At 40.2% G+C, this 18,691-nt stretch overlaps 1 non-coding gene across 1 annotated transcript; it reads left to right on the top strand.

The window, feature by feature from the left end:
- Positions 1-6,882: 6,882 nt before the first annotated feature.
- Positions 6,883-6,990, top strand: LOC130937608 (small nucleolar RNA R71). The gene has a single exon (XR_009068819.1). It is a non-coding gene; the product is annotated as a small nucleolar RNA R71 (small nucleolar RNA).
- The last annotated feature ends 11,701 nt before the right edge of the window (positions 6,991-18,691 follow it).

Genomic DNA, 18,691 nt, shown 5'->3' with positions numbered 1-18,691 from the left:
CAAAGGCGTCACAAAGAGAAACACGAAAAACGCAAGGCAAGTCAAAATGAAACGAAAGAATAAGATAGAAAGAGGGGAAGTTACAGTGAAACAAAGAGAAAGTAATTCAAAAATGAAAGTGGGAGGCGAAAAAAATGAAGCATTAAGGAGTTAATGGGGCATTAAAAACCCTCGCACGTTCCCAAGAGAAGGAACGTTTGTTTCAAAATTAAAAGAAACAAAACGCTCCGCATTCAAAGGGAAAACTCTACAAAGAAGGAAAGCGACAATGCTCGAGCTCGGCTTCACCAGAGAAGGATTGAAGTCATAAAATTAAGGACTCAACCTCAGAAAAGGGAAGACCATACTCGAGCAGGGGCACTGTTCATACCCTGGGTCGAGATGTCCGACCCGAGGCGATCAACAACAAGACAACTGACCTCTTCAGGTCCGAACTATCTGACCTCTTCTCCAAGAGCTCGGCCAAATCACCGGGAGAGACCCAAAAGGGCCCAAATAGAGGAACACGATCCAAATCCAAAGGCGGCCCAAGCCTATAAAGATAAGGGCGGTTCCCCTGGAGATAAGATGACTTCACTCAAAGATAAGTGGTGCACGGAATTGTGATCATCAATGGCGCCATCAACATGGTACGCTCATTGCAATCTCAACCCTCTATCACAACTCCGCACAACTAACCAGCAAGTGCACTGGGTCGTCCAAGTAATAAACCTTACGCGAGTAAGGGTCGATCCCACGGAGATTGTTGGTATGAAGCAAGCTATGGTCACCTTGTAAATCTTAGTCAGGCAGACTCAAATGGGTATAGATGATGAATAAAACATAAAGATAAAGATAGAGATACTTATTTAATTCATTGGTAGGAACTTCAGATAAGCGTATGAAGATGCCTTCCCTTCCGTCTCTCTGCTTTCCTACTGTCTTCATCCAATCCTTCTTACTCCTTTCCATGGCAAGCTTATGCAAGGGTTTCACCGTTGTCAGTGGCTACCTCCCATCCTCTCAGTGGAAATGTTCAACGTACCCTGTCACGGCACGGCTATCCATCTGTCGGTTCTCGATCAGGCCGGAATAGAATCCATTGATTCTTTTGCGTCTGTCACTAACGCCCCGCCCTCAGGAGTTTGAAGCACGTCACAGTCATTCAATCATTGAATCCTACTCAGAATACCACAGACAAGGTTAGACCTTCCGGATTCTCTTGAATGCCGCCATCAGTTCTTGCCTATACCACGAAGACTCTGATCTCACGGAATGGCTGGCTTGTTTGTCAAGCGAGCACTCGGTTGTCAGGCGATCAACCATGCATCATATATCAGGAATCCAAGAGATATTCACCCAATCTAAGGTAGAACGGAGGTGGTTGTCAGTCACACGTTCATAGGTGAGAATGATGATGAGTGTCACGGATCATCACATTCATCAAGTTGAAGAACAAGTGATATCTTGGACAAGGAACAAGCGAAATTGAATAGAAGAACAATAGTAATTGCATTAATACTCGAGGTACAGCAGAGCTCCACACCTTAATCTATGGTGTGTAGAAACTCCACCGTTGAAAATACATAAGAACAAGGTCTAGGCATGGCCGTGAGGCCAGCCTCCCAAAGTGATCAAAAGATCCAAAGAACAAAAGATTCCAAAGATCAGAAGATGAAAATACAATAGTAAAAGGTCCTACTTATAGAGAACTAGTAGCCTAAGATTTACAGAGATGAGTAAATGACATAAAAATCCACTTCCGGGCCCACTTGGTGTGTGCTTGGGCTGAGCAATGAAGCATTTTCGTGTAGAGACTCTTCTTGGAGCTAAACGCCAGCTTTTATACCAGTTTGGGCGTTTAACTCCCATTTTGGTGCCAGTTCTGGCGTAACACTGGGAAATCTGAAGGTGACTTTGAACGCCGGTTTGGGCCATCAAATCTTGGGCAAAGTATGGACTATCATATATTGCTGGAAAGCCCAGGATGTCTACTTTCCAACGCCGTTGAGAGCGCGCCAATTGGGCTTCTGTAGCTCCAGAAAATCCACTTCGAGTGCAGGGAGGTCAGAATCCAACAGCATCTGCAGTCCTTTTCAGTCTCTGAATCAGATTTTTGCTCAGGTCCCTCAATTTCAGCCAGAAAATACCTGAAATCACAAAAAAACACACAAACTCATAGTAAAGTCCAGAAAAGTGAATTTTAACTAAAAACTAATAAAAATATACTAAAAACTAAACCAAATATACTAAAAACATACTAAAAACAATGCCAAAAAGCGTACAAATTATCCGCTCATCACAACACCAAACTTAAATTGTTGCTTGTCCCCAAGCAACTAAAAATCAAATAAGATAAAAAGAAGAGAATATGCAATGAACTCCAAAAACATCTATGAAGATCAGTATTAATTAGATGAGCGGGGCTTTTAGCTTTTTGCCTCTGAACAGTTTTGGCATCTCACTCTATCCTTTGAAACTCAGAATGATTGGCTTCTTTAGGAACTCAGAATCCAGATAGTGTTATTGATTCTCTTAGTTAAGTATGATGATTCTTGAACACAGCTACTTTATGAGTCTTGGCCGTGGCCCAAAGCACTCTGTCTTCCAGTATTACCACCGGATACATTCATGCCACAAACACATAATTGGGTGAACCTTTTCAGATTGTGACTCAGCTTTGCTAAAGTCCCCAATTAGAGGTGTCCAGGGTTCTTAAGCACACTCTTTTTGCCTTGGATCACAACTTTATTTCTTTCTTTTTCTTTCTCTCTCTTTTCTTTTTTTTTTCGTCTCTTTTTTTTTGTATTCACTGCTTTTTCTTGCTTCAAGAATCATTTTTATGATTTTTCAGATCCTCAGTAACATGTCTCCTTTTTCATCATTCTTTCAAGAGCCAACATTCATGAATCACAAATTCAAAAGACATATGCACTGTTTAAGCATACATTCAGAAAACAAAAGTATTGCCACCACATCAAAATAATTAAACTGTTATAAAATTCAAAATTCATGCAATTCTTTTTCTTTTTCAATTAAGAACAAATTTTTTTTTTTAAGAAAGGTGATGGATTCATAGGACATTCATAACTTTAAGGCATAGACACTAAGACACTAATGATCACAAGACACAAACATGGACAAACATAAGCATTAATTTTCGAAAAACAGGAAAATAAAGAACAAGGAAATTAAAGAACGGGTCCACCTTAGTGATGGCGGCTCTTTCTTCCTCTTGAAGATCCTATGGAGTGCTTGAGCTCCTCAATATCTCTTCCTTGTCTTTGTTGCTCTTCTCTCATGATTCTTTGATCTTCTCTAATTTCATGGAGAATGATGGAGTGTTCTTGATGCTCCACCCTTAGTTGTCCCATGTTGGAACTCAATTCTCCTAGGGAGGTGTTTAGTTGCTCCCAATAGTTTTGTGGAGGAAAGTGCATCCCTTGAGGTATCTCAGGGATCTCATGATGAGTGGGGTCTCTTGTGTGCTCCATCCTCTTCTTAGTGATGGGCTTGTCCTCATCAATAGGGGTGTCTCCCTCTATGTCAACTCCAACTGAATAACAGAGGTGACAAATGAGATGAGGGAAGGCTAACCTTGCCAAGGTAGAGGACTTGTCCGCCACCTTATAGAGTTCTTGGGCTATAACCTCATGAACTTCCACTTCTTCTCCAATCATGATGCTATGAATCATGATGGCCCGGTCTAGAGTAACTTCGGACCGGTTGCTAGTGGGAATGATTGAGCGTTGGATAAACTCCAACCATCCTCTAGCCACGGGCTTGAGGTCATGCCTTCTTAGTTGAACCGGCTTCCCTCTTGAATCTCTCTTCCATTGGGCGCCCTCTTCACATATGACTGTGAGGACTTAGTCCAACCTTTGATCAAAGTTGACCCTTCTAGTGTAAGGGTGTTCATCTCCTTGCATCATGGGCAAATTGAATGCCAACCTTACACTTTCCGGACTAAAATCCAAGTATTTCTCCCGAACCATAGTAAGATAATTCTTTGGATTCGGGTTCACACTTTGATCATGGTTCTTGGTGATCCATGCATTGGCATAGAACTCTTGAACCATCAAGATTCCGACTTGTTGAATGGGGTTGGTAAGGACTTCCCAACCTCTTCTTCGGATCTCATGTCGGATCTCCGGATATTCACTCTTTTTGAGTGAAAAAGGGACCTCGGGGATCACCTTCTTCAAGGCCACAACTTCATAGAAGTGGTCTTGATGCACCCTTGAGATGAATCTCTCCATCTCCCATGACTCGGAGGTAGAAGCTTTTGCCTTCCCTTTCCTCTTTCTAGAGGTTTCTCCGGCCTTGGATGCCATAAATGGTTATGGAAAAACGAAAAAGCAACGCTTTTACCACACCAAACTTAAAAGGTTTGCTCGTCCTCGAGCAAAAGAAGAAAGAAGAGAGTAGAAGAAGAAGAAATGAGGAACAAGGGAATGGCTTTTGTGTTCGGCCCAAGAGGGGGAGAAGTGGTGTTGAGGTTGTGTGAAAATGAAGGGGTGAAGAAGGGTATATATAGGGGAGGGGGAAGGGGAAGGTTCGGTCAAGTGAGGGTGGGTTTGGGAGGTAAAGTGGTTTGAATTTGAATGGTGAGGTAGGTGGGGTTTTATGAAGGATGGATGTGAGTGGTGAAGAGGAAGATGAGATTTGATAGGTGAAGGGTTTTCGGGGAAGAGGTGTTGAGGTGATTGGTGAATGGGTGAAGAAGAGAGAGAGTGGTGGGGTTGGTGGGGATCCTGTGGGGTCCACAGATCCTGAGGTGTCAAGGAAAAGTCATCCCTGCACCAAATGGCATGCAAAATCACGTTCTGAGCCAATTCTGGCGTTAAACGCCGGGCTGGTGCCCATTTCTGGCGTTTAACGCCAGGTTCTTGCCCTTTTCTGGCATTTAACGCCAGTCTGGTGCCCCTTTCTGGCGTTAAACGCCCAGAATGGTGCCAGACTGGGCGTTAAACGCCCAACAGCTAGCCTTACTGGCGTTTAAACGCCAGCACGCTCTCCTCCAGGGTGTGCTGTTTTTCTTTCTGCTTTTCATTCTGTTTTTGCTTTTTCAATTGATTTTGTGACTTCTCATGATCATCAACCTACAAAATAAAATAAAATAACAAAGGAAAATATATAAAATATAACATTGGGTTGCCTCCCAACAAGCGCTTCTTTAATGTCAGTAGCTTGACAGATGGCTCTCATGGAGCCTCACAAATAATCAGAGCAATGTGGGAACCTCCCAACACCAAACTTAGAGTTTGAATGTGGGGGTTCAACACCAAACTTAGAGTTTGGTTGTGGCCTCCCAACACCAAACTTAGAGTTTGACTGTGGGGGCTCTGTTTGACTCTGATTTGAGAGAAGCTCTTCATGCTTCCTCTCCATGGTGACAGAGGAATATCCTTGAGCCTTAAACACGAAGGATTCTTCATTCACTTGAATGATCAGTTCGCCTCTATCAACATCAATCACAGCCTTTGCTGTGGCTAGGAAGGGTCTGCCAAGGATGATGGTTTCATCCATGCACTTCCCAGTCTCTAGGACTATGAAATCAGCAGGGATGTAATGGTTTTCAATCTTCACCAAAACATCCTCTACAAGTCCATGAGCTTGTTTTCTTGAGTTGTCTGCCATCTCTAATGAGATTCTTGCAGCTTGCACCTCAAAGATCCCTAGCTTCTCCATTACAGAGAGAGGCATGAGGTTTACACTTGACCCTAAGTCACACAGAGCCTTCTTGAAGGTCATGGTGCCTATGGTACAAGGTAGTGAAAACTTCCCAGGGTCTAGTCTCTTTTGAGGTAATTTCTGCCTAGACAAGTCATCCAGTTCTTTGGTGAGCAAAGGAGGTTCGTTCTCCCAAGTCTCATTTCCAAATAACTTGTCATTTAGCTTCATGATTGCTCCAAGGTATTTAGCAACTTGCTCTTCAGTGACATACTCATCCTCTTCAGAGGAAGAATACTCATCAGAGCTCATGAAAGGCAGAAGTAAGTCCAATGGAATCTCTATGGTCTCATTTTGAGCCTCAGATTCCCATGGTTCCTCATTGGGGAACTCATTGGAGGTCAGTGCACGCCCATTGAGGTCTTCCTCAATGGCGTTCACTGCCTCTCCTTCCTCTCCAAATTCGGCCATGTTGATGACATTGCACTCTCCTTTTGGATTTTCTTCTGTATTGCTTGGAAGAGTACTAGGATGGAGTTCAGTAACTTTCTTGCTCAGCTGTCCCACTTGTGCCTCCAAATTCCTAATGGAGGACCTTGTTTCAGTCATGAAACTTTGAGTGGTTTTGATTAGATCAGAGACCATGGTTGCTAAGTCAGAGGGGTTCTGCTTAGAATTCTCTGTCTGTTGCTGAGAAGATGATGGAAAAGGTTTGCCATTGCTAAACCTGTTTCTTCCACCATTATTGTTGTTGAAACCTTGTTGAGGTCTCGGTTGATCCTTCCATGAGAAATTTGGATGATTTCTCCATGAAGAATTATAGGTGTTTCCATAGGGTTCTCCTAGGTAATTCACCTCTTCCATTGAAGGATTCTCAGGATCATATGCTTCTTCTTCAGATGAAGCATCCTTAGTACTGCTTGGTGCATTTTGCATTCCAGACAGACTTTGAGAAATCAAATTGACTTGTTGAGTCAATATCTTGTTCTGAGCCAAAATGGCATTCAGAGTATCAATCTCAAGAACTCCTTTCTTCTGATTTGTCCCATTGTTCACAGGATTCCTTTCAGAAGTATACATGAATTGGTTATTTGCAACCATTTCAATTAGTTCTTGAGCTTCTGCAGGCGTCTTCTTCAGATGAAGAGATCCTCCAGTAGAGCTATCCAAAGACATCTTGGACAGTTCAGAGAGTCCATCATAGAAAATACCTATGATGCTCCATTCAGAAAGCATGTCAGAAGGACATTTTCTGATCAATTGTTTGTATCTTTCCCAAGCTTCATAGAGGGATTCTCCATCCTTTTGTCTGAAGGTTTGGACTTCCACTCTAAGCTTACTCAATTTTTGAGGTGGAAAGAACTTTGCCAAGAAGGCATTGACTAGCTTTTCCCATGAGTCCAGGCTTTCTTTAGGTTGTGAGTCCAACCATGTCCTAGCTCTGTCTCTTACAGCAAAAGGGAATAGCATAAGTCTGTAGACCTCAGGGTCAACCCCATTAGCTTTTCCAATGGAAGTCCATGGAACTTGCAATTCTGTTGCATTAGAGAAACTAATTGAGGCTTAAGCTCAAAGTTGTTTGCTCCAATGGCAGGGATAGAGATGCTTCTCCCATAAAAGTCGGGAGTAGGTGCAGTAAAGTCACCCAGCACCTTCCTTGCATTGTTTGCATTATTGTTGTTTTCGGCTGCCATGTCTTCTTCTTTGAAGATTTCTGTTAGGTCCTCTGTAGAGAGTTGTGCCTTAGCTTCTCTTAGCTTTCGCTTCAAGGTCCTTTCAGGTTCAGGGTCAGCTTCAACAAGAATGCCTTTGTCTCTGCTCCTGCTCATATGAAAGAGAAGAGAACAAGAAAATATGGAATCATCTGTGTCACAGTATAGAGATTCCTTGAGGTGTCAGAAGAACAGAAAAATAGAAGAAAGAGGTAGAAGAATTCGAACTTAATCAGACAGAGTTCGAATTGTGCATTGAGAAGGAGTGGTACTCCATAAATAGAAGGATGTGGGAAGAGGGGAAGAGAATTTTCGAAAATTAATTAAGAAGTTTTTAAAATCATTTTGAAAAATTGATTGATAATTTTCGAAAACTCAAAGTGGCAAAAGAATCAAGTGAGTTTTGAAAAAAGATTTTGAAATTAGAAGTCAAAAAGATTTGATTGAAAACTTTTTTGAAAAAAGATGAAGTTAAGAAGATATGATTGGTTTTTTTAAAAAAAAACATGTGATTGAGAAGATATGATTTGAAAACAATTTTAAAAAGATTTGATTTTAAAAAATTAATAACTTGGCTATCAAGAAAATATATGATTCAAACATTAAACCTTTCTCAACAGAAAAGGCAACATACTTGAAATGTTCAATCAAATCATTAATTGTTAGCAAGTATCTTTGAAAAAGGAAAGAAATTGATTTTGAAAACATTTGATTGAAAGGATATGATTTGAAAAAGATTTGATTTTGAAAAACTTTGAAAACTTGAAGAAAAAAATTGATTTGAAAACAAAATCCTCCCCCTTGTGCCATCCTGGCGTTAAACGCCCAGAATGGTGCACATTCTGGCGTTTAACGCCCAATGCACTACCTTTTTGGGCGTTAAACGCCCAACCAGGCACCCTGGCTGGCGTTTAAACGCCAGTCTGTCCTTCTTCACTGGGCGTTTTGAACGCCCAGCTTTTTCTGTGTAATTCCTCTGCTGCATGTTCTGAATCTTCAGTTCCCTGTACTATTGACTTGAAAATAGAACCAAGATCAAATAAACAATGCATTGCAAGACACCAAACTTAAAATTAGACACTAGACTCAAACAAGAAACAAGAAACATAAAATATTTTTTTTTTGTTTTTATGATTTTGAATTTTTTTTTTTTTGTGTTTTTTCGAAAATTATATGGAAATAGAAAATAAAAGTTTCAGAATTCTTAATGAGAATTCCAGGAATCATGCAATGTTAGTCTAAAGCTTTAGTCTAAAGGAATTAGACATGGCTAGCCAAGCTTCAGCAGGACATTGCATTCAAGAGCTAAATTGATGAAGATCAATCAGCTTTGGTGATGATAAGAACATCACCTTGAAACACTAGAATTCATTCTTAAGAACTCTGAAGAAAAACACCTAATCTAAGCAACAAGATGAGCCGTCAGCTGTCCATACACGAAACAATCCCCGGCAACGGCGCCAAAAACTTGGTGCACGGAATTGTGATCATCAATGGCGCCATCAACATGGTACGCTCATTGCAATCTCAACCCTCTATCACAACTCCGCACAACTAACCAGCAAGTGCACTGGGTCGTCCAAGTAATAAACCTTACGCGAGTAAGGGTCGATCCCACGGAGATTGTTGGTATGAAGCAAGCTATGGTCACCTTGTAAATCTTAGTCAGGCAGACTCAAATGGGTATAGATGATGAATAAAACATAAAGATAAAGATAGAGATACTTATGTAATTCATTGGTAGGAACTTCAGATAAGCGTATGAAGATGCCTTCCCTTCCGTCTCTCTGCTTTCCTACTGTCTTCATCCAATCCTTCTTACTCCTTTCCATGGCAAGCTTATGCAAGGGTTTCACCGTTGTTAGTGGCTACCTCCCATCCTCTCAGTGGAAATGTTCAACGCACCCTGTCACGGCACGGCTATCCATCTGTCGGTTCTCGATCAGGCCGGAATAGAATCCATTGATTTTTTTGCGTCTGTCACTAACGCCCCGCCCTCAGGAGTTTGAAGCACGTCACAGTCATTCAATCATTGAATCCTACTCAGAATACCACAGACAAGGTTAGACCTTCCGGATTCTCTTGAATGCCGCCATCAGTTCTTGCCTATACCACGAAGACTCTGATCTCACGGAATGGCTGGCTCGTTTGTCAGGCGAGCACTCGGTTGTCAGGCGATCAACCATGCATCGTGTATCAGGAATCCAAGAGATATTCACCCAATCTAAGGTAGAACGGAGGTGGTTGTCAGTCACACGTTCATAGGTGAGAATGATGATGAGTGTCACGAATCATCACATTCATCAAGTTGAAGAACAAGTGATATCTTGGACAAGGAACAAGCGAAATTGAATAGAAGAACAATAGTAATTGCATTAATACTCGAGGTACAGCAGGGCTCCACACCTTAATCTATGGTGTGTAGAAACTCCACCGTTGAAAATACATAAGAACAAGGTCTAGGCATGGCCGTGAGGCCAACCTCCCAAAGTGATCAAAAGATCCAAAGAACAAAAGATTCCAAAGATCAGAAGATGAAAATACAATAGTAAAAGGTCCTACTTATAGAGAACTAGTAGCCTAAGGTTTACAGAGATGAGTAAATGACATAAAAATCCACTTCCGGGCCCACTTGGTGTGTGCTTGGGCTGAGCAATGAAGCATTTTCGTGTAGAGACTCTTCTTGGAATTAAACGCCAGCTTTTATACCAGTTTGGGCGTTTAACTCCCATTTTGGTGCCAGTTCTGGCGTAACACTGGGAAATCTGAAGGTGACTTTGAACGCCGGTTTGGGCCATCAAATCTTGGGCAAAGTATTGAGTATCATATATTGCTGGAAAGCCCAGGATGTCTACTTTCCAACACCGTTGAGAGCGCGCCAATTGGGCTTCTGTAGCTCCAGAAAATCCACTTCGAGTGCAGGGAGGTCAGAATCCAACAGCATCTGCAGTCCTTTTCAGTCTCTGAATCAGATTTTTGCTCAGGTCCCTCGATTTCAGCCAGAAAATGCCTGAAATCACAGAAAAATACACAAACTCATAGTAAAGTCCAGAAAAGTGAATTTTAACTAAAAACTAATAAAAATATACTAAAAACTAAACCAAATATACTAAAAACATACTAAAAACAATGCCAAAAAGCGTACAAATTATCCGCTCATCAATAAGATAAGATAACTATCTTATCTCCAGAAAGATCATTCCACACTATTATAAATACACTGGAGCACCCAGGTATAACTCATACTCTGATTCTACTAAAAACCTGCTTAATACCCTTGCTAACTTAAGCATCGAAGTCTCTTGCAGGTACCTCCACCCTCTGGTGATGAAGGATCAGCACAACCACCAAGTCCAACAAGTCGGACACAACCGCGCCGACCAGTACAGAAGATCTCGTCCGAGATCGACCTACAGTTTCAGGTAACCCTCGAAACAGTCACTTTCTTTCTTTTTTTTAATAATAATAATATTAATAATAATAATAATAATTAAATTTTTTTTATTTTTTTAAAAATATCTAATTATAATAAAAATTATTTAAAAAGGCTAATAAATTTTAAATTCAAAATATCATAAAATTTAATTTAATTATTTTTAAGAAAAGATAATTTTTTAAATAAAATTATCAATAAATATAATAAATCGTAAATCACTCATTATTTAATTTTCAAAAAGTCGGATTGTTATAATTGCTGCCATTGTACTAATCTGTGCTGGCATTGCTTGAACTTCTGGGCTAGAGAGTACATCGGAGAGCCTTCAATGGTTAGCCCCCATACATCTTTCACAATCTTCTTTACCTCCTCTTTGTCACACCATCTATCCTAAAACTTGAATCTTCTTTTGATCTTCTAGGTTGGGAGGTTTAAATCTAGGATTAAAGGAGCATGGTCTGAACTATTTTCTACTTGTCTTCTAACCACAGCTACCCTATACTGCTCTCTCCATGTCAAACCAGGCAACGATCTAATCTTTTTTTATTAACTCTTTACCAGCTCGTCTCTTTGATCACGTGAACTCATGACCTATCATTTTAAGATCTACTAATGGATTGTCATTAATAAAATTATTAAAATTATCAATTGAAATTTAGGAGATCGAAAGATACTTTCCTGTTTCTCTTCATGGCTCTTGATTGCATTGAAATCTCCAACCACTACCACCCTCCCTTCAAATTGTGATAGACAAAAAGATATTTCATTGAATTGATTAAGTCTCTCTATTTTATTTGTACTGAGATAAACTCCTCTCAGCTGCCATTCCACGTTGTAACCCAGGTCTTTAAGGTTATGGACTGTCAGGAGTCTCTCTAAATCACGACAGTTCCATAAAAAGACTCTCACGGCAAATTAGGTGCCACTGAACAACTGTTCTATTCAAAGTGCTGCATTATAATGTGATTTCAACCATGCAGAAGAAGTTGAAAAAAATAAAGAAAAAAAAAAAGAAAAAGAAAGTTTGAGTACGTAAGAAAAAGAATTGACAAAAAACAAATGTTGATTTAAACGGTACAAAAATCCTATTTAAAAAAAATCTAATAGAAAACTTTAACTTTAAAGACATAAAAACTCTGTTAAAGTGTTAATTTTCAGTATCATGTGATTTGTGAATTCATAAAAAAAATCACAACAAAAAAAATAAAGCATTCAATTTAATACTAAAAAATTCTAAAAATTTTCATGTAAAGTAATTGAACCAACTGATTATATCTTAATTTTTTTTTACAATAAAAAATTAATCAAACCTTCTGATTTAGTTTAACAAGAATGTGGAAAACCGACATCTCATGCCAAGGAAAAGCATCTACATAGGCAATATAGTTGGATTGTAAACTACCTTAATCTATAATAAAAAAATTAATGAAAATATGTAACTAATAATTATGATTTGTATATTAAAATTTAGTTATTAAATTAATTAATCGTATATAATATATGTTACAATGTAAAATATTTATTAAAAAATGAGTTAAATAACACATATATTAATATACAAATTTATAATAACTAATTTGACGATTAATTTGTAGTACGTTTCATTTTTGTTAATTAAAAAATAAAAGAGAAAATAATGGCTTTGATGGATTTTTAAAGTGAACTTCGGGTGTATTTATTTTGTGATTTTACAATTTGAATTTTTGTATTCAATTTGATTATTTTAAAAATATTTGTAAACTATGTCAAAGTTAGTCTTTTAGGGAAAAAGTTGTTTTTTTTTTCCCCGAAAACTTAAATAAACACATAGTTTCATTATTATGTTATGCCAGCCAAGACAGTTTTTGAACAAAATGTTATGAGATTGAGATTTGAGTTGCACTTTCTCCAGGATAGGTATTTTTGTTGATTCACTTGTTTAATAGACTTTTTTTTTTTTACCAAAATAGGGAGACTCGAATCTATAATCTCTAAATAAGTGTGGAAAAACTATACCATTTGAATTATAACTCGTTGGCCTTATTTAATGGACTATTGTAATCAAACTTCTATATATATATATAAAAGATCAACTGCCTTTGGACAAAGAAGATGAACAAGGTTTGGCAGTGAAGCATTATCCATCAATGATGAAACGAACTTGACTCCTCAACCACTTGAATCTGTATTATTGGGATTTCACTGCTTTCAGTGCTGTAAATGATTTGCCAAATATTCAGTCTCATATGTTCGTCGTATTCAATTTGGTTCAGACTGTAGCATGGCTACTAATACAAACATAATAGAGAGACCAAAAATGATAAACACGGTCTTGAATCAGCCAAGAGAGTAAAATAAACAAGAACGAGACGATCGAAAAGGAACATGAGATACTATTGAGGATTGATGTACCTAAAGGATAACTTGATATTATTCACCCACCCCACCAAAAAAAAGTGGGAGAGCCTTTCAAGTTATTTAAATTCTGGAAAAAGTTTTAATATTTTTTTTAAGTTTAATAAATGTATTAAAAATTTAAATTTTTGTTATTCTTTTGTAAATTTTTTAGTTGATAACTTTAATATATTAGATAAATTTTCATTCTTTAGCAACGGAAGATGCAGCTCCACTTGTTTTTTTTTTTACACCTAATTAATAAATGACCCAACTGAATAAATAATAATTAAATACTTAAGTTATGAATAGACCACTAATCTGACGAACAAAAGTTGAAGTTGAGAGTTAGTGGATTTCACATACTTTAATCGATAGAAAAATATAGGGTATCAATATTCTATATGGTAATTTATTGTCAATAATAATTAATTATTATATTTTAAATATATTTATAAGGAAGCACATTCAAAAAATATATATATAGAGATATTTTTATTAGACACAATTATAAAAAAGACGTTTTTATTAAACATATTCATAAAAACACTTTTATTAAGTATAGACATAAATAAGAGTTGACAGAAATTGATAGAAATATTATTGATAACGTAACGAAATTGTTAATCGATATACTTATTATCAATTATCATAGCCAACCAAATTTCAGATTACCTATCATTGTATGTAATCTTATGTCTTGTAGTTGTTATCATCCCAATTCAGAGAGTAAATCTTTTCAAATTTTTTAATTGTTTAATAAAATATAATTTTTAATTATTCAATATATATATATATATATATATATATTTATATATTTGGTTCACTTAAAAATATAGGGGAAGATATTATACTTTATTAAATAATTGTTAAAAAATGGAGGGAATGCATTTTCTCCAATTTATTATCGACTACATGGCTATAATAAATTTTTAGATTATATTAATCAAATTTTTAATAATAAATTCAAATATTTGTAAAACACACAAAATTTTATAAACATTATTACATCAAGTACTCAAATACTTTTATTCATACCAGGTAAAGTAAGCATATTTTTCATATGATTAAACTATTTACTGTGATTAATTTAAAACTAATTTGTAGGCAGAAATAAAAGTCCAATCATTCACATGTTCTTCCTTCTATTCCTTTATATTTGTTCAGTTGTTTGGGTTTCGGACGGGTTAAGGATGTTTTCTGGGTATGAAGGTGAGAATCGGCCTGGATTTGGGTCTGGGAAGCAAGACATGCGGACTGACGACCTCCCGAGCTCTTTGTGAAGTGGGGGGGAGCCACCTGCAATGACACTCCGACGCTCAAGTCAAAAATGGCCCAGATGGCAGTGAGAGTAAGGGTGATGATGGCGTACCTTGGGAGAGAGATAGGACCCTCCCCATATATACCCTGTCAGTAGGGCGGGCCCCACAAGAGAGGTCTCCTTCCAGGAAGTTTCTTCTCCCAATTGTCATGTGGTTGGCAGCAGGGGTGCAGGTGTCCGTGTCGCTGTCCGAACGGATTATGCCTGCCAGCCCGACCACGCAGGTCGGGTGGTTCGTGGGTCGGATTGGCCAATATGCCACCTGGGCTGGGCCGTAACAGTGCCCCCAACGCGCCAACTATGGCCGTGAGCGCCGTTGTTGGTGCGTTCTGCTCTCTCTTTCGCGCGTCGTTGCTTCGTCGGTTGCTCGTGGTCAGGATGCGCCTTTTATGCTCGTGCGGGCTTCGTCGCTTCAAGAGAGTGTTGTTTGTCGCCTCGTTCCTCGCGCCTACCATTAAGCGCATTTATTACTGATTTGAAAGCAGGGGGAAAAGGTCTATTTTGCACCTATCTTTCGCGCTTCTCCAGGACAGTTATTCTTTCGTTTTTACTTCTTTCCCTTTCTTTTCCATATCTTTTCCCTACTTCCAAACTATGCCTGTACTGCATTCTCTACTCCCTCTCGTGTTTCCTGTATTTGCTTGCATTGGCCTATTCCCTGCGATCGTTCTCCTTCCAGCCTTCGCACTTCTCCCTTGCAAACTACTTTCCTGGTAAGTATATTTTTCTTCTGCTGAGCCTTTTCATTTTCATTTTTTCAGATTAGGTACTTGCCATTGCTTTTGCTTCTTATGCGTTGAGTAGTGCTTAGGTCTGTGCGTGTATTTTCAGGCTGTCATTAGCTAGGATTTTAGGGGGTTTACCATCTAAGTTCCTGGTAGTTTAGGCTTCATTTTGGCTGTAGATAAGTTTTGATTTAACTGCGAATAGGTAGATTGTAAATTCTGGTATTAGTGCCGGTTTTCCAACCTCATAGACTGACTTTGAGTGGTGCCCCCACTGTAAGTATGGCCCAGTATCCTGTTATGAGGGTCGTGAGAGCGCCCTACGATCGATATGCCTGGGTAACTTCGGATGTGAAGGAAACTCCCAACCAAATGTCTGTGGAGGAACTTACGGAGTTCCGACAAGCCGAGTACCTCTGCGAAGGAGGAGACAAAGAGAATAACTATGAGGATTTTGTTCCCACCGCCCAGGAACGAATATTCCAACTGAACCTACACTCTTCCTGGGTCCCCGATTCGATCTAATTTTACAAGGCAATGTTCACCCACCTGGGGGTTGGCATCCCCTTTTCATCTTTTAAAATGGCGTTGCTCAACTGATGTGACGTGGCGCCGTCTCAGTTGCATCCGAACAGCTGGGACTCCATCCGCTGTTTTGAGATAGTTTGTGAGCATTTGGAGCTGCCAGCCTCCGTCGAGGTATTTCTTTTTCTCTTAACCCTGACAAACCCTTCCAAAGAGTGGAGGGCCAAAAAGGGCTTTATGTCCTTCCGAGCAGCCCAAGGTCGGAGGATCTTCAGCTTGTTTGAGGATTCCTATCATAGATTTAAAGGCAAGTATTTCAAAGTCTGTCCTGCTAAAGTTCGGCACCTCTTTTGGCTAACCTTGTAGGGGGAGCGCCGCATCCCGACCTATTGGAGTTTTGGGGCGGGGCCGAACGCCTTTAAAAAGGTGACATACAAGGGATTGTCTCCCGAGAACAAGAAGATTGTCGACTTTCTGTTGGCTGTCTTCGGCAAGAACCGCGTTAACCATCATCTTCTTATAGGTGATCAGGACGTGGCTAGGGGTTATATAGGTTTGTGGTCGCTTGGTCCTTTGATCATGTTTCTTTTTATGGGATTATTTGTATACCTAATTAACTGTCTTACTGACTAACGAGCTCTTGTTTGTTGTCGCAGTATCAATGGCTGGCGAACAGGTTGTACTTGATGCTTTGTTCAACACCTTTCTCGCTGATGACAGTGGTGACGAATCTGCCACTCACAATAACGAGGTCCCTCCCAACGATGCTGCCGAGGTCGAGGCTCAGTCCCAACCTGTCCAGGGGGAGGTGGTTGGTACCAGTGCTGGTCCAGGTCCCCGACCGAAGGTTGAGGTTGAAGATGAGGGGCCTGAGGTGGTTGTTATTGACAACCCTAAGAAAAGGAATGCGTCTTCTAGTCTTGGGGGAGCCCTCACAGTGATGGAGAAGAACTTTGGTGCCGCGACCTTTATTGATGCTCAGATGCTTCCCGACACGGAGGACTTCTTCCATGGTGGGGACCTCGCCTCTTAGGCTAGATGGAGGTACCGTACGATGCTCCGGGGAGCCGCCGTGGCGAGAAAAGCCGAAACCACCTTGGCAGGAGCGTGGTCGGTGGAGAACAAGCTTCAATCATCTGTCAAGGCAAATGCAAAGTACAAAGATGATGTCAAGTCACTCAAAGCGCAGCTAGCCGAAACCGAGGAGAAGGTCAAGACCTCCGATGCTTCTGTGGCGCGACTTACCGAGGGGGAGCTCACCTTGGAAGGTCAGCTCAACGCTGCTCAAGGTTGGGTGAAGGAGCTTGAGAAGGAACGTGATGAGGCTCTTTCGTCGGCGACCGCGGCCAAGAATGAAGCGGCTGATTTGAAAACGGAGTACAAAGAGACCGTGAAGCAGGGAAAGAATGCCGTCTTGATGACTAAGGAGGCCCTCAAAGATCAGGTGAAGGTGGTAGCTCCCGACTTTGATACCTCAGCTGTTAACGTCTTCAAGACCATCAAGGATGGCAAGATTGTTGATATCCCAAAAAAATGACATGGTCTCACTTGTTGTATTTTGTATTTTTGTAATATGTTGATCTTCGACCATTTTTGGTTTTAGTGAACTTGATACTCGTTTTTCCGGCATGTAACAAATTGCTCGTCCACCTTGATAGAAAATGTTTTGCTCATTGTTTCTTACCGCTTTATTGGTAGTTAGCTATTTGCTTATGTTTGTTAACCATTTCAATGGTAGTTAACGAAGCCAGGTCGTGGCTTGTAATATTTTTGTAGCTGTTTATTGTGGCTTTTGTTACTTCAATGGTTCCCGGGGTGATCAGTCCCAAGATACCGTATCGTTCTGATGTCGACTACTTCTACTTGGTAAAGTAATTTGGTTATTGAATAACGTTGAATATGGAAAAAAGAGATGACGAATTGCAAATAAACAATTAATTGGGAATAAACGACTAATGGTGAATAATATGGTCAAAGTAATAGTAAACAAAGGGCAAATAATCTAACAAAGGGCAAATAATCCCTCACAAAGTAATACAGGTCTTACTAAACTGGTTAGACTTGCAGACCGCTTGCTCGGTTGGTGTGTCTCGGCTTCTAGGAATAAAATCTTCTTAGGTTGCTCGTGTTCCAAGTTCTAGCGACTTCCTTGCCGTCTAGCCGTTTCAATTTGTAGGCGCCGCTGCCGAGCACCTCCTTTACCCTGTATGGACCTTCCCAACTTGCTGCCAGCTTTCCTTCCCCTGGCGTCGGGAGTCTGACGTTGTTGCGTCGCAAGACTAAGTCGCTTGACTCAAAATTCCTTTTGAGTACTTTGGCGTTGTAACGTAGGGCCATCCTTTGTTTCAACACCACCTCCGACAAGTGGGCCATCTCTCTAGTTTCATCTACTAAGTCCTTTTTCACGGCTTCTTCTACTCCTCCCAAAAGAAGTCGTGGGATCGGTTCCCCAATCTCAACGGGAATTATCGTATCTACCCCGTATGTGAGCCAGAACGGTGTTTCCCCGGTGGGTGACTATTGAGTTGTGCGATAGGACCAGAGGACTGAGGCTAACTCATCTGCCCATCTGGTCAAGTCACTTTTTGAGGCCTTGTAGGATGACTTTGTTTGCCGCCTCGACTTGGCCATTAGTTTGAGGGTGCTCGACAGACGAGAACTTCTGCTTTATGCCCAGGCCGGTGAGGAATTCTCTGAATTTTTTATCAGCAAACTGCGTCCCGTTGTCCGAGATGATGACCTCTGGTATTCCAAATCTGGCAATTACTTGCCTCCACAGGAACTTCCGACAGTTGGCCGAGGATATACTGGCCAATGGTTCGGCCTCTACCCACTTTGTATAATAGTCGATGGCGACAATCAAGTACTTGTCCTGTCCAGGTCCAGTTGGGAACGGCCCTAACAGGTCGACTCCCCATTGTGAGAATGGCCAGGAGGCCATCATCAG

Source organism: Arachis stenosperma, chromosome 6 (genome assembly GCF_014773155.1).
Source record: "Arachis stenosperma cultivar V10309 chromosome 6, arast.V10309.gnm1.PFL2, whole genome shotgun sequence".
NCBI lineage: Eukaryota > Viridiplantae > Streptophyta > Magnoliopsida > Fabales > Fabaceae > Arachis > Arachis stenosperma.
The sequence above is the reverse complement of the archived record's forward strand: the minus strand, read 5'-3'. Positions and strand labels throughout refer to the sequence as shown.